The sequence below is a fragment of the Megalobrama amblycephala genome, linkage group LG5 (genome assembly GCF_018812025.1).
Source record: "Megalobrama amblycephala isolate DHTTF-2021 linkage group LG5, ASM1881202v1, whole genome shotgun sequence".
Lineage (NCBI taxonomy): Eukaryota > Metazoa > Chordata > Actinopteri > Cypriniformes > Xenocyprididae > Megalobrama > Megalobrama amblycephala.
In genome coordinates, this window is record NC_063048.1 from 16,131,171 (window position 1) to 16,137,835 (window position 6,665).

The window sequence follows — 6,665 nt, forward strand, 5'->3', positions numbered from 1 at the left end:
TTTATTTTATTCACTCTTAGCCCTGTGTCCTGTGTGTTATTGCCTAAGTAATAACATTCACGCACACCCAAGCCTCCCTTATTTCATACACTTATTTTAAATTTAATTAAATAACATTTAATTGAATTTTAAAATTAAGTAGTGTCAATCAGTTGGCATTTTGCTCATAAAAGAAGCAACTCTCGTCAAGGAAACTTACAAATAGGGAAGGCTTTCTCCTTTCTTTTTCCCGTTCGGTTATTCTATGCACTCATTTAAAATTTGACTGAAAAAGATTTCATTCAAATTTGAATCAAATGCATCTGAATTATCCTCGTTACTTTCTCTTTTCCCATTCTGCTATTCGGCGCACTCGTTTAATGCAAATTTGAATCAAGTGCATCTGAACTATTTTGTTTTTGTTTTACCCCCTCTGCTCATTTCAGTCTAGTTTAACTAGTTCATTCCGACTGTCATGGTAGGCTCATTTTCTTTTGGCATACACACTTAATTATTTAAATTTGGTTTAAACAAGAGTTAAACTGAGATTTAAATTTACAATTAAGCTGTGTTTGTGTGACCACTTGTGTATTTGCAGATAAGGCCCTTTGCCGCCTGGTGGTGAGCTGACGGTTGCTCCAGTGAGTTCCAGTGAGTGGAACTGCCTAGCCTAGCGTGTCTTACACTAACCGTGTGTGAATCGTGGACATTCTGACCTCGTATCACGGGCAACACGCAAGGACATCGGCGAGTTGTGTATCAGGTACAGGGAGGCAACGAGACCCAAAGTGACAACAAACGGCAATTTTGTTTAATTTCCCTGCTCAGGCTTCTGCACGACAGAACCGCCCGTTTGGAGTAACTGCCCGTAAAGGGGACAGACTCTGGGTTCAGGGAAAACTCAATTTTGACTGGTCACTCGGGCCGTTGGCGCAAATACCTTGCCGAAGTGCGCAATTGTGCTGATGTTCCCTGTTTGAGAGGTTGCACCGTGTTACAAAGGGGACAGGTGACCACGGACACCGCAGTGGAGTGTTTGAACGTCGAGGAAAGGTTGCCTGCCATTGAGTTCTTGTCTGAGCACCCACAATTCACCCAGGCCTAAATTAGTGACATACAGTCACTTCACCTAATTGAAAGCCACAGAATATTACATATTCTTTGATTATTCAGGTGCGGGCCAACCCTTATACTCTTGAGCCATACCACCCCTCTAGGTTTTATGACACAACAGTGCACTCGCCTGACACTGTCATAAACCCAGCTGGAATAGGAAGTTTAAGTTTCACTTCTCCCCTCTAGCCCTTCTGTTTTAGTTTATTGCTATTCTATTTTTATTCCTATCTATTTGTCTACTGCTCTATTTCTCATTTAATTGCATCCTGTTCTATTCTGTTCTGTTTTGCTTTTCCACTGTGTTTGTTTCTTTCAGTTCATGTAAAAGCAGAGCCTGTGAGAGCCATCACGGAAAACTGAGGAATAGATAGACGACCGAGCAGCGAGAGTCATCAAAGGACTCTTAGGGCCACCGCCTGTCAAATTCTTTGTTTAAATCCGGCACTCACCCACACAAATTGACCCGCGTGGTCCTTTTGGCTATTGACAATTAAGTGTCTAGCCTACATTCCACTAACTGTCTGCACCAGTTAACTGGAACCAAACCAAAGAATTATATAATTATGCATTATTATAAGTCGTTAGTTCTGCGCGTGCTTGCATTGGTTCTGTTTGTGCTGTCTTTCTCTCGCCAACAGCAAGCTAACGTGTTCAGAGCAGCCAGCCCCAGCACCCACGGGGACCGACTCAAGACCTGGTTGGGCTCCCTGACCAGCACGTTCCTGCCCAACGACGCTGTGGATCCCCAGCACCCAAGCAACGAGCAGCTGGACGACAACCTGAAACGACTGATGGCCCACGATCCGACGCCGAGCTACAAAGAATGGGCGAAAGTCATCCGAGCCATCGCCCACAACCTCAAGCTCCAGGCGGAGGATGCCCGGCGGAATCAGGCCCAGATTCATCGTCACCACGATCAGCGACTCGTCGAGACCCAGGACCAGCGTTGGACAGCGGATGAATCCAAACCCGAGCTACAGGAGGAGCTGCAAAGACTTCAAAAAGCCCTTGCAGAAGCTCCACCTGGAGGTGGAGCGTAGAGAACTGACTGAAAAACTACAACACAGCGAAGCTCCCCTAGCCAAAGCAGAGACTAAGCCGAAAGACAGACACACTAAAGCCCTGACCTGTGAAAATCATCTCAAACAGGCCCAGAAAGGAGTTATGGCTCCGAAACAACAAAGAGACTATGTGAATGAACTTGACACTGGTTACAGAGTACTGAAAAGTGGCATGGGAGGGGAAACACACATCACCAGAGTTTCCCCTAACCAGTCAAGAAGCCCTAATTCCAAATGGGGTTAAAAGTCCACTGCCCAAAACGTCCAGCGGCCAGGAAACTTTGCCAGCAGCTGTCACATCCAACTGCCAGCACCTGCGACAGGCTCTGATCCAAAAGCTTTCTGACCCTGCATCAGATCAAGGGCTCCCTGCTGCCATGGACCTAAAACGGGGCAGACTGAAAAACCCATACACTTGCTACAGCCGACTGCAAATGGCCTACTTCAGAGCACGTGGTCAGCCAGCAATGGAGGAAGATTTCATCTTCAAAACTCTGTTTCTCCCAGAACTGCACCCTGCGGTGAGTGATCATCTGGCAGCCTTGGCCTGCTCATGCAGTATGTCTACTCAGCAGCTGCAAAACTTGGTCGATGAAGCTCACTCCAAGCAGAACACTGCTCCTGAAAAGACTGTAGAAAATCAAACCAGTTACACAGTCTCTGATCACTGCCCAGAAACCTGTCCTTACCTTGTTGAAAGACTGAGAAATGAAGCTGAAAGCCAAAATCAGACTCTCAAGTCACAAAGATGTGAGCTGAATGTGCAGTCGCACAGTCCAAATGAGGTCCATCTTGAACACACAGCTCCCACGCACCACACCATTGGTCGAGTGAGCCTGGTACCTCCTGTGTGCGTAGCGCAAATGGACACGTTTCTCTGTTTCACCCACAAAGACCCGCTAGACTGTTTTGAGCCCTTATTGAACGCCAGACCGCTGAAAATCTGGGCTCAAGTGTGTGAACTTCTGCCTTCCCAGTCACCCAGACCACCTGAGCCAGACGGTCAGGTCACAGAGGTCGCGGGAAATCTCCCAGCTAACCGCGGGAACCCCGTCTCAGAGCACGGTTCAAGTTCGCTACCCAGTGTACTTCAACTCACCATAGACTGTAACCCCCTCTGCTCCAAGGTCACGACAGACTCACAGCTGAATGATGTAACTACAACAGACATTATTCTCACACTGTGGGCAGACAACTCAGCCTTCAGCCACACGCTGTTAAGTGCTCTCAGTGAAGGGACACCGGACCTCCCATCTGTCAACAATGCAAACACGCTTCCCATTGGACTTTCGTCTGTCAACCACGATGACCGTCAAGGCCACCTGTGTTGTGAACTTCAAATGGAACAACCGGCATTTAACCCATCACTTCCTGGTCCTTCCAGACCTCCTGATGCACTCTAATGCTCATACGGACAACGTGCAAATGAGTTGTTGTGGGCCCCAATGACTGTACAGCTTCCTGTTGTTCCTGTCAACACTGCCAACTTCCTGTCAGGCCAGACCACCCAACAGGTCTGCATCCTGATCAACATACAGGAACCTGTAGTACCACCTTACACCAAAGGGGGTGCTATTTGGATCAACATACAGGAAATTGTAGTACCACCTTACACCAAAGGGGGTGCTGTTTGGCTCCACACACAGGAAACTGTAGTACCACCTTACACCAAAGGGGGTGCTGTTTGGCTCAACAGGCAATGTGGTCAAACCCTAAGCCACATGCTGGGCTCCTTCACACTTTCACCTGAAGGCGTGGAACTTGGACTCACTCTAAAAGCCACACTGCTAACTGAAGTGTCACCCTACGTAGTTCACAGTTGGCTCAACGAATGCATGGTCACAGACAGCGGCATTCCCAAAGCCTACCATCTAGACTGGATAGTGGACCACGGCCTCTATGACTTTAAACTCAGGTTAACAGTCATTAACTTAATACCAGCTGCCATGGTCCCAGAAGGAAGCTTAAGCAACACAAGTTTCACAGCATCCTTCAAGAGCATCTCCATCACTTCCATCAAACTGGTACCCACAGAACAGGTGCGCAGAACGGAGCTGATGGAGGACAAACACCTTGCAGTACCCACAGTCTCTGACCAGCCTGCCTGTAAAACTCAAAAAGGCGCTGCACCTCTGACAGCCAACCTGACAGCTAACACCACAACAACAGAGCCATTCCCAAGGTTTGAGCCTAAAGGCCAACAGATCCAGAAAGATGCAAGTGCCCTAAAGAATGACGCAGACTGTCAAAGACTCAGAAACATCTTGAACAAATTCAAAGTGACATTTGACAAAGACTTTTTATGCTGTGGTCTCACTAAACTTCACACAGTGCATAGTGCAACACACCCAAATGCTCCTCCCACCTTCATCAGGCAGTACGAAGGTCACATCGCCCCACATGAACCAGTGCAGGAGTTTGTTCATTCAACAGAAGGAAAAGGTGTTATCTGCCCATGCAACAGCACCTATTCAGTCCCCATCTGGTCCATTGTCAAACCAGACAAGCAAGTGGCGACCCACCATTCGACTTCAGGATGTCAAACCAGCAAGTGCCACTGCCACGTCGTGCCAGAAAGCACAAGTCTGCACGGAGCGGAGATTCAGCTGCCTGCCAAAACTGCTATAACAGCACACCAGCGTTGACACTTGTGATAACTGGTACCCCAACAACAGCGACCAACCTGTCACAGGATACCTCAAAGAGAATGCGTGCCAAGAATGCCCACGGCCTACGTCGATGGACGTTTCGACATCCATGAGGGCATCCCACAGGCAAGTGCAGGGGTACGATGGTTAAAAACCAACCCTGCCAACCACAGAACAGCAGGTGGGGTCCCCAGTCATGTCAGTATGGTGAAGCAGCAGCTACCCTCATAATCCTTCAAGTCTCCTCTGTCCATAACATCAGAGAACTCATGTGCACAGACTCACACTATGCCAGCCGTGGTTTCACATGCCATCTTCCGAGCTGGAAACAGACTGGTTCCAAAACTAAACACAACATGCCGGTGAAACATCAACACATGTTCCAAACACGTGATGACATCACCCAAACACACGACACGATCACTTACGGGGAAAAGGTGAAAAGACGCTTAAAGCAACCATTGTGTGGCAAAGGCGTGAACGACCAAACTAATGCCCTTGCCAAGACTGGCACCCTGCATAACAAGCTATGGTCACACCCACCCCATTCACCCACCCTTAGTGTGGCAACAACAACCCGCGGCCAGCGGACTGTTCCTGCAACATTTCCCGCCTTACTGCCACTGCCACTAACAACCAAACTTGCCAACACTTCCAGGCGAAATGTTTTGCACCACCACTCATACCCCTCCAACCTCCCGTTCACGGCATCTGGTCCCACGACGGCCCCTGGCCACAAACGACTACATAAGACCAACCACATGCTACGTGTGGGAGTAAACTTTCTAATGTATGTCCCTGATGTCCTCACAGCCCCAAAGCTTGTACTGCCACAGGGCCAAAAGGGGGGTGAACGGATATACACCCACGACACACCATGTGCCAAACACCAGGGCACCAGAACTATTTATGAGACTTTGAAACAAGTGGCGTACTGGCCCAGCATGCAGGAAGATGTGGCAGAGTATGTCAGAGAATGTCAGGTTTGCTGTCAAGTCCAAACTGTAAACCCAAAGCACAGAGCTCCACTGCAACGCAGAGGAGTCACGTTTCCACGGTCAGTCGACCAGAAAGACTGGACTGTAAAACCTCCTCTGATGCTCATGGCCATCACAGACACCATACAGGAGTCAACTCAGGTGTTCCCCACGGAACTACTGATGGCACGGCAGGTGCCACTGCACCTGTACCAACCAGGAGACTCGAGTCTCATCACAGCCTACTCCACCCATCAGCATCGCAACAAGCTCCGCCTACAGCTGAGAGAACAACTCGCAACACAGAGCCAAACCCTGCAAACCACCTGCAAATCCCGGAAAGGTATTGTGGTGGTTCTCTATACTCACAGTTTCCTGCTGATCCAAACGGCTAACTCAAGGAAGCAACTGTTTACAGTCCTCCAGAATGACTTTGCCCAGAATCAGCTGGTTATAGCTTTGTTGACAGACCTGCTGCGAGAAGTTAGCTTCTCTATGGACAGAGTGGCTATGAATAGGATTCCTCAGTATCCCACACAAACTGTGCTGGACTTTGCTACTGGCAGACCCAAAGACATGGTCAATGTCAGGTGGTGGCAATGTAACACCCCTGCCGAGAAACACACCTCAGATGTGGTAGCCTACCACAACAGCAACCCACGGCTGTGCCTGGCTCCCCACTTTTGCAGGCGTAGTTTCACCAAAGACTTTCCGTACTTCTCCCCTAACCAGCTCTTCCTCAGAAACCACACTGAAGGAAGGGGCCGGTTGCAGCCCATGACCAGCAACACACGCTGCCCTGCCAAGGCCAAGCTTCGCACCCAAGTCATCGGGACACTGCTCGTCCACACCCCCACTCATGCTGCCACCCTAACCTACCATCA